General features: G+C 38.8%; 1 protein-coding gene across 8 annotated transcripts in view; it reads right to left on the bottom strand.

Moving 5' to 3' along the window:
* The window catches only part of LOC106876232 (core alpha-(1,3)-fucosyltransferase), a 706,231-nt gene that overhangs the window by 97,043 nt on the left and 599,188 nt on the right, over window positions 1–10,000 (bottom strand). For 2 of the 8 annotated variants that reach the window (XM_014924707.3, XM_014924709.3), the window contains exon 1: window positions 7,136–7,262. The exons of the other annotated variants lie outside the window; for them this stretch is intronic. The gene's annotated coding sequence lies outside the window, so the exon portion shown is untranslated. Of the gene's footprint in view, window positions 1–7,135; window positions 7,263–10,000 lie in introns of those variants that run through there. 8 annotated transcript variants of the gene reach the window in all.

Below are 10,000 nucleotides of genomic sequence, written 5' to 3'. Positions count from 1 at the left end.
GGCTGGCTCAGGCAGCAAGTGCTGATCGGATGTTTAGTCCCGTTCGCAACTGAGTGTACTGGGGCTACGTGAAATGAGGTTGGGCTCAAGAGCGCAACGAACCGCCTTAACAACTGATGCTGGTGTTTACGTCCGCGTAAATAAGCGGTTCGGCAAAGATACTGATGGAATTAGTGCAAGACTTTAAAAGAATAAGTACTGGAGACGATTCATTCGATTAAAAAATTTTCAAGGCAGTGCTCCAGCATGGTCGTAGTTAAATGACTGAAACAAATAGAAGGTTAAAGGTACAAGATACGTGCAGTGGTGAGTATTTTCACAAGTTCTTAAAGCACTCTTATGGTACTTTAGTAACGAGTAGCAAACATCACCTCCTCCTCTCACTATCCGTCTCCGTTCGTTATCTATAATTTCTCCACAGTAGATGAACCATCACTGTATGATTTGGATCATAAGTATGCTGAATGTATATCAGCAGGGGAAGATTATCTCTTTTCTCCACAGTTAGAAGAAGAAGAAAAAGAAATGAGTTCAGCTTATTTGATTTCAAGTCTCATGTTATGTCATGCTGACGAGTTAAAAAAAGGATGAAATAGTACTATTCACGACTACCAGTGAGATGACCATTTTATCTCATGGAAATAATGAGGAAAAATAGAAAAAAATATATAGAAATATATAGAAATAAATGTATATTCTTTATTATTTGATATTAATTCCTCAGCAAATACTTAAAAGTAGAAAAGATTTTTTTCCCTTAAGGAACTGTCTGCAGTGCAACGACGTATTTGTAAGACTCTGGTTGTATTTCTAATATTATCCACAGAAACTGGTGAAAATATGCCATGACAAAATAGAATTAAACTATACCGATCTGAAATCATTTCAACTGATAATACAACATGAAAATACCGCTAGAAATTCCATTTTTGCACCCGAAAAGGACGTGCAAAGACGGACTTGTGCTTTTGTTCGTAGAGAAAACATTAATTGTATCTACGTGAAGAGCTTTTACGCAAAGCAAATCTACACTGGAATCAATTTTTGGCATTTCATTATTAAGTTTTATTTTTGGTTATGATTAAATTTCTTCCTGTCTGTCTCTCCTCCTCCTCTACCTACTTACTTACTTACCTATCTATCTATCTATCTATCTATCTATCTGTCTGTCTGTCTGTCTGTCTGTCTGTCTGTCTGTCTGTCTGTCTGTCTGTCTGTCTGTCTGTCTATCTATCTATCTATCTATCTATCTATCTATCTATCAATATCTTTAATTCTTATCTTTCACTTCACTTCTCAATCACACTCATTTCAAAGTCATTTTCCATTTTATCACCTCATTATGCAGTGCCAATTAGAGCCAGTACTTTTTTTTATTATTTCACAGCATATATATTTTAACTGTGGTACTTAAAACGGAAACCGACGAATTTTACTTCAGTTCTAAGTTATAATCGGACATAGTAAACCGTTTACTGCAAAGTATTAACGTACAACACATAAGTTGGCTAGACAAGCACTTTAACAACTCAACGTCTCAGAAGTGTTTGTACTGAAGAAAGTCTATTTGAAGAATTTATTTTTGACGCTTCCAGCAGAATTCTTTTTCGGAGAAATGTGATGGGACACACTTCCAAAGCACTTCTCTATCTTGTTTCCCGAAGATGTGCCCCGGGCAAACTCATTAATCCTCACGGCAGACGAATTTCTCTCATTTTATGAATTTTATTAACTTCCTATATTTTTGGCGATGTGTTTCCTTAAGATTCTGAAGTTTTATTTCTTTATCGTTTATTTAGGATTATTTTTACGATAAAGCGGTTTGGGATGGGATTTGGGGGGCAATGATTAAGAACAGAAATAACATTTTCAAATGGATAAAAATAACATCGTGTTTTGTTCTTTCTTAACTTTATCTCATTACTTGAGGGCACTTAAAAACTACAGTGACAAAATATATGTTGTGTAAGGGGAAAATGTTTTAATTAATGGCTGTTGCTATAATTTAATAATAACTGATGGGATAATGCTGTCCAGATGGTGGTGTCGGCGTCAGCAGCGTCGGGGTGGTGGTGGTGGTTATTACAGTGTTGAGAGATGGTCATAGTGTTATATGGAAATGTAATAAGGAAATATAACAAGCAAAGGAAATATGAATATTTGAAAAGTTGAGGTTAGAAACGAGATCAAAGTTCAACCAACGAAATAATGTGGAACAGAAGTGTATTATAAATGGTGAGAAAAAAAATGATGTTGAAAATATAAAAACTGCAACAGAGGGAGATTACGTGACGTAGGAGGGTATAGAGGGAAGACAAATGGAAATACTAGCTTTCTCTCTTTCTCTCCGTCTCTCTTTATATATATGTATGTATGTATATATGTCTGCGTGTGTGAATATATATGTATGTATTTAAGTGTGTGTGTGTGTGTAGATAGAGTGATAGGTAGACAGGCAGTCAGACAGATAGCGATAGACAGATATAATGAAATGACTAGCCACGGAGTTGTTTTTCGTGATTGAACTCTCCCTTTCTGTCCCGCTATCGGAATGTGGAAAGAGAAAGCAGTGACTGTGCTGTTGCATGTGAAAGAAAGAGAGAGTATTGATAAATAGAGAAGTGGAGCAGTGAGACGGTCGAATGGTGATAAAAATACCCAGCAACCAATAAGGTAGACATATTGTAAGGCGAACAAGATATCAAGTGAAGTGGAACAAATTGTGAGAGAAAGCCTGCGTAAAAGAAGAGTTGGAAAGAATATGGGTGGAACCATATAGCAGAGGAGGGCGGAATTAAAGAAGTAACATGATAAAATTGCTGAAGTTTTTATACTAAGTGAATTTGAGAGCAAGATAGATAAATGGATAGAGAGATAGATGCAAAGATACATACATTGATAGATAATTAGCCAGTCAGCCAGCCAGCCAGCCAGCCAGCCAGCCAGCCAGCCAGCCAGCCAGCCAGACAGACAGACAGACAGACAGACAGACAGACAGACAGATAGATAGGGTGAAAGGTGACCCCCTTCGGACATGAATGACTATGGGATTGCATCTAGAAAGTTACCCCACGAGGCACAAGTCCGGGCAAGGTTGTTTATGGAAGACCAGCAGTCGCCTATGCATACCAGCTTCCCCTCTCCATGCCACCAATGTTATCCAAAGGAAAGGCAAAGGGGCCGATACAGCTTGGCACCAGTGACGTCACAACACATTCTAATACTGAGTGAATTCGAGCAACGTGAAATAAAGTGTCTTGCTCAAGAATACAGCACGCAACCTGGTCCAGGAATCTAGCTCACAACCTCACAATCGTAAGCTCGACGCTCTAACCACTAAGCCACGCGCCTTCACATGATAGATAGATAGATAGATAGATAGAGAGGGATTAGACAGAAATTAATGAGTGTATGTTATATTTAGTGTGAGGAAGAAGGCAGCGAGCTGGCAGAGTGGTTAGCACGCCGGGCGAAATGCTGAGCAGTATTTCGTCTGCCGCTACATTTTGAGTTCAAATTTCGTCGAGGTCGACTTTGCCTTTCATCTTTTCGGAGTCGATAAATTAAGTACTAGTTACGCACTGAGTTGGGGTGAGGGTGAGTGTGGGGGGAGGGGTCGATGTAATCGGCTTAATCCCTTCCTCCCAAATGTTTCGAGTGGAACGGGAGCTTCAAAAGTGGAAGAACGTCCCTGGAAGACAACGAGCGATCTGGAAGACCTGCCATAGGTATCACCCCGGAAATATGGTATTGTGCATCGAGAATTCGTCCCTCAGGACCAAACCGTCGATCGAGAGTTCTACTGCGGCGCTTTGAAGCGTTCGAGGGAGGACTTTCGGCGAAAGCGTCCGGATCTGTGGAGCGCGAAGAACTAATTCTTGACAACGACAATGCACCCTGTCACCAAACTCTCCTCGCCAAATAAGACATAGTATTATTTCCGCACCCATCTTATTCATCAGATTTAACAGACGCGGACTTTCAACTCTTCGCCAAGATGAAAATGCAGCTCAAAGGCCACCGTTTAACAGCGTTGTCAAGATCTGGAGCGAATCCCTTAAAAGTCCTCGACTCACGGAAAACGACTTCCAGGTCGGATTCCAAAAGAAGCAGAAACGTTGGAATCGGTGTAGTGCTGCGGCGCAAGGTGACTATTCCGAAGAGGATGATGCTAAAACTCAGTCTAAACTAAGTTATTTTTTATTAACCATAACTCGTCCGGGAACCTTTCGATGCCACCTCGTAATGATGTTCTCACCATTATGTCTGCAAGAATGGCGCCGACTATACTCTGTAAAGGAAATCTAACAAATCAAAACATATTCTGAGACAGTTTTACTAATTTTCACGAATCATTTCCTTTCTTGACTCTCTTGTTGTTTCTAACTGATCTATTAATGTTCACTACATTTAATTGTATTGTCATCATCAGTTCGAATATGCTTGATGCATGTTCAAACTGGGGAACAAGCTACTCACTGCGTTTTGTCACGGAAAATATATCTCGTTTGTTGACAACTGGTGTGTATACAACTCAGGTGGAGGAGCAATGACCCAGTGGTTAGGGCAGCATTGTGAGTGTTTATTGAGCGAAAACTCCTAAAGCTCCACGAGGCTCCGGCAAAGGATGGTAGTGAACCCTGCTGTACTCTTTCACCACAACTTTCTCTCACTCTTTCTTCCCGCATCTGTTGTACCTGTATTTCAAAGGGCTAGCCTTGTCACACTCTGTGTCACGCTGAACCTCCCCGAGAAATATATTAAGGGCACACGTGTTTGTGGAGTGCTCAGCCACTTGCACGTTAATTTCACAAGCAGGCTGTTCCCTTGATCAGATCAACTGGAACCCTCGTCGTCGCAACCGACGGAGGGCCACGATACACCTCACAGTCTGGGTAGGTAACGCTGCGAGCTGATCTAGATGTATACACACCGTTTTTCAACGAACGGCATATGTTCGCTGTGACAAAACGTAGTGAGTAGCTTGTTCCCCAGTTCGAACGTACATCATGCATATTCGAACTGACAATAACATTGCAATTTTACTGACCACAGCTTAGCGCCCTCTCCCTAAGCTACATTTAATATCTAAATTCTTAATTGAATTGTTGTTAGTATCAACAAAGCGAAAGTTTATATTAAAGCTACAATAATGAAGAACCAGTTTTTCATCGTGTTTCCCACCCATAATATACATACTAACAACACGAATAACACGAAATACTTAAAATCTACTTGTTTCGATGTTAATGTCAAACAATTTTAGCACGTTAACTAATTGAGGTTTCCGGTGACCTCATTCTTCAGAACAATTTCTAATTCTGGTTTGACATCCACAGACTAGTTTCGACGCCTGCTGGATAAGGGGAAAATACCCCGAAACTAGTCTGTGGATGTCAATTCTGCAAGAAGAAGCTGCTGAATTTCTAATTCCTAATGCATCTGTGTATCATGGACTTATCATAAAACAAACATTCATTTCTAGTTCAACCTAAAAACGAAATAATCCATATTTTAAAATTGCACTTGTTTTAGTTATGGTCTACCCTGACAGACGGGACCTATAATAAAAGCCTTTCCAGCCATGACATTAAGGACTACTTTATGCTGTATGTTCAGTCTTTATATACGACAGTAGGATATGATTTAAAAAACAGCTCCTGCTAAATCTATCCTGTCAGGCCACCAGATTGGAGCCAATTCGTTCGCTCGCACCACACATGTTTCTCCTTCTAAGTGGACTGTGTGAGAATTAAGTGCCTTCTGAAGTATCTAAGTGGAATGTCGACACTGTATCTGGTACGTCCACACCACATTCACTTGATAAATTGCAGCTGTCTCTCTTTTTCTCTGTCTTCCTCGGTCTTCCTCTTCCTCTTTCACTTGATCTGGTTCTTTCTCTCACTTTTCCTATTGCCGGTTCACTTTCGTTATTGATCCTTCTTATTTAACTTCTTATTTTCTTAAATATTCTTCGCCTGCCGCATAATATTGAGATAAATCTGACATGACATTTAACCAAAGATAATCAATGAAGGGGGAAAAAATCGATCATCTTAAAAGACAAGGAAAAAACAAATAAACAAAAAACAATGAAAATGTTCTGAAAAACCCCTCGTAGAACTTGTCGTCAATAACCAAATTCCAGCCAATCCTGGAATTTAACTCATCGAACAAATATCGAATAGTACTGAATACCCTTGGAAGAACAGACTCTTATTCTGTTTAAGGTGAATGTCTCGGAATTTAGTAAAATTACAAAATAGAACGTTGGTTTCTTGTTGTTGTCTTTTGTTCTTCCAGTTTATTTGGTTTTTCTTTTCTTGTATTTCCAAAAGCTTCTCTCACTAACTTCCTCATACTATCCTGCTATGTTTTACTAGCAGATCTTAAAATACATGAATAGGACAATAATTTTTTTTGTTCTTATGTATGTGTGGGAGTAACTGTGTATATGCATGTTTTAGTGTAGTTTTCAGCTGTCGTTTCACTACTAACGACATGTCACGCTGACTTCCAGATATTGTAATGAAGACACAACTGTGCTGCATTTTTAAAATGGATTTAACACTTGTTCGATCAGTATTATAATTGCAATAAAGACACTCGCTGCTGTTGTTACTGCTGTTTAGCCATAGGCCAGTCAGTCATGATCAAAAGCGTTCCGACAGTGACTGTTGCGCCTTTATGTTTATTATAGGAATACAATACTATAAAATGTGCGATGTCCTCTTGTTCTTACTAAGAAATGATGTGATTTAAGGAAATTTGACTGCTATTTCTAACATGCAGGACAAATATGTAATGGCTTCCTCATCATCTTGTGCTTTGAGCGAATTGATGTGAGGAATAGTGTAACACTATTCTTTTCTACTCTAGGCATAATGTCCGAAGTTTTTCGGGAGGGATCCGGTCGATTAGATCGACCCAGTACGCAAATGATACTCAATTTATCGATCCCGAAAGGATGAAAGGCAAAGTCGACCTCAGCGGAATTTGAAATCAGAACGTAAAGAGAGACGAAAAACCGCTAAGCATCTCGCCCCTAAAAATAGCGCAACATTATTGACAGAGGAAAGAAGGCAACGGACCAAAAGAGGAGAGAAACCAAAACAACAATAGACGTAGATCTTACTTGTTGAAATGATGTAAAGGGTAAATTTCTCCATTAGATAAGATTTTGCGTTTAGATTTTGGTTGTGTTAGGATCAGCTTGGGCGTTTATACAGTTTGGTTTCCGAAATAAATATTTGTAATATGACAATAGATTAATAAGAGAAGGATGTGTTTGAAGAGGACTATAACGTCATCATTGAAGTGTGGTGCTTATGTGTCTGTGTGTATACACGCATTTATATCATGTAATCGTAATCGACAAGAGTGTCGGATGGTGTTATAGAGCGCCGGTCACAATGCATTTTGTATCATTTTAGCTTTCAAATGATGCCACCACACTGGTTAGGTGAGCAGGCCAAAACCCTCCACTCCCTCATCAGAAGGGTTGACAACATCATCGCCGGGGTAACCCATTTACAGCTAAGTAGATTGTAACAACTTCATTCCAAAAAAGTGTTTTGTTCGAAAGCCCCGATCTCCCAATCGTGAATGCAGCATCCTAAACACCACGCCGTATGCCTCCTTAGTCTTCTCGATTTCGTTTCCTTTTTCTCGTTCCATTTTTTGCATCAACCTTCTACACGTTTTCTTCTTTCATGTTCTATCTTATTTTCTGTGTCGTTGTTTTTAAAATGTATGACGTATAAACAGAGCCTGAAAGACTGCTTGGAGATACACGGCGTATTTTATAAATACGTCCAGTTAAAGGATCACAAAAGCGTTAAACTACTAGTAGCTCTCTTCGCTGTGTATTAAATTGACACACACACACACACACACACACACACACATATATATATATATATATACATGTGTGCGTGTGTGTGTGTGTATAGATATGTATGTATATATATATATATATATATATATATATATATATATATATATATATATATATATATATATATCCGTACACATATATACTTTTTTTATCAATTTAATCTCGACGCTGTGGCCATGCTAGGGTACTGCCATTTTGCTACACTGCTATTATTGAGAGCCTCCTCTGCTACGTGGTACTTGGTGAATAAGGGATTTTGCCCTCATTTGCGTCTCCTGCTTCGAGGTAGGTTCATATATTCATATATGTACTCGGAGTATCCTGGCGGTGAATGTTACTGCTTGTACTGCCTATTTTCTTCCGAAACACTGAGCAATGTTCTCGGTGGGGGCAGTAATTTGATAAAGTGTTAGGAATTACTTTTTAATATGGATGGCATTCGACGAGTGTTCTAGGTGACCCGATCAAAGGAACAGCCTGTTCGTGAAATTAATGTGCAAGTAGCTGAGCAATCCACAGACACGTGTACCCCTAATATAGTTCTCGGAGGAGATTGAGCGTGACACACAGTGTGACAAGACTGGCCCTTTGAAATACGGGTACAAGAGAAACAGGAAGAAAGAGTGAGAGAAAGTTGAAGTGAAAGAGTACTGCAGGGATTTCCACCCCCCTACCGGAACCTCGTGGAGTTATAGGTGTTTTCGCGCAATAACGAGAGAAAGTTGTGGTGAAAGAGTACAACAGAGTTCCCTACCATCCACTGCCGTAGCCTTGTGGGGCTTTAGGTGTTTTCGCTCAATAAACACTCACAACGCCTGGTCTGGGAATTGAAACCGTGATCCTACGACCTCGATTCCGCTGCCTTAACCACTGGGCCATTGCGCCTCCACACTTTCTAATAACAGCACATTGTTACATACAGAGATGGATTCAGTTACTACCAAACAGACAAGATTATTATTAAGGTTACGCGACATAAATTAAAGTAACTCGTTAAAAAAATGAAACGTTCTTGTTTTGAAAGCTGTTTGGTATACAGAGTTGTGAGGGAAGACAACCATAAAAATGACTTGAGAATGTAAAGTAAGAGGAACAATAAATATGTTGCGAAATCACCATTCCAAGTGCACTCGAAAAGTTTTATGACAACTCTATAAAATAGAATAAGGTATGGGGGGTAAGTAAGGTATGGGGGGTAAGTGGCATTCCGACTGATACACACGAACTCACAAACACACACACACACACACGCACACGTAAACAAATGCATATTAATTTCTGCCCTAGGCACAAGGCACGAAATGTTTTGGGAGGGGCCCAGTCGATTACACCGACCTCAGTACGCAACTGGTACTTAATTTATCGACAAACACAGACACACAAATATATATATACACATACACATACATACATACATACATACATACATACATATATATATATATATATATGAGTTTCGCCAACATGTTTCGGTTCTTGTGAAAATGAACCTTATCAAAAATACATATTTAAAAAAATGAAATTCAATGAATTTTTACAGATATACGTATATATATATATATATATATATATATATATATATATATATATATATATATATATATATATATATATATATATATATATATATATATATATATATATACATATTACCTCAACTGGTCCAGATCTCTTTAATACCATACCAAAACACATCAAAATGGAAACGGATCCCATAAAATTCTAAAGTTCACTGGACAAATTTCCTCAAAACATCCCGCACCAACCTCCTTCACTCGGATATTTCTCCAAGATTAATAACTCTTTGCTAGAGTGGGCTATGGTGCCCCATATATGACTAAGAGACTTCACCAGGTGGTGTTATTGAGTTACACATGACCTGGGCGTATACTGACCGAAACCTATCAAAGTTATTATAAAAATTATATATATGAAGGGTCGTTCTTTATGTTGCTTGTCTTGTTTTCCATTTGTATCTTTCATTGTTTGAAAAAATAGTTCGTATTCCATGTACTCGTACTTCGTATTCTTTTGTTGTACGCATTTCATGACGTCCTATGCCCACATATGCATATATATACACTCGCCATGATAGATCGCTGA

The sequence above is a fragment of the Octopus bimaculoides genome, chromosome 5, assembly GCF_046866305.1.
Source record: "Octopus bimaculoides isolate indiv1 chromosome 5, ASM4686630v1, whole genome shotgun sequence".
Taxonomy (NCBI): domain Eukaryota; kingdom Metazoa; phylum Mollusca; class Cephalopoda; order Octopoda; family Octopodidae; genus Octopus; species Octopus bimaculoides.
Note: the sequence above shows the minus strand (reverse complement) of the source record. Positions and strands in the feature narration are given on the sequence as shown.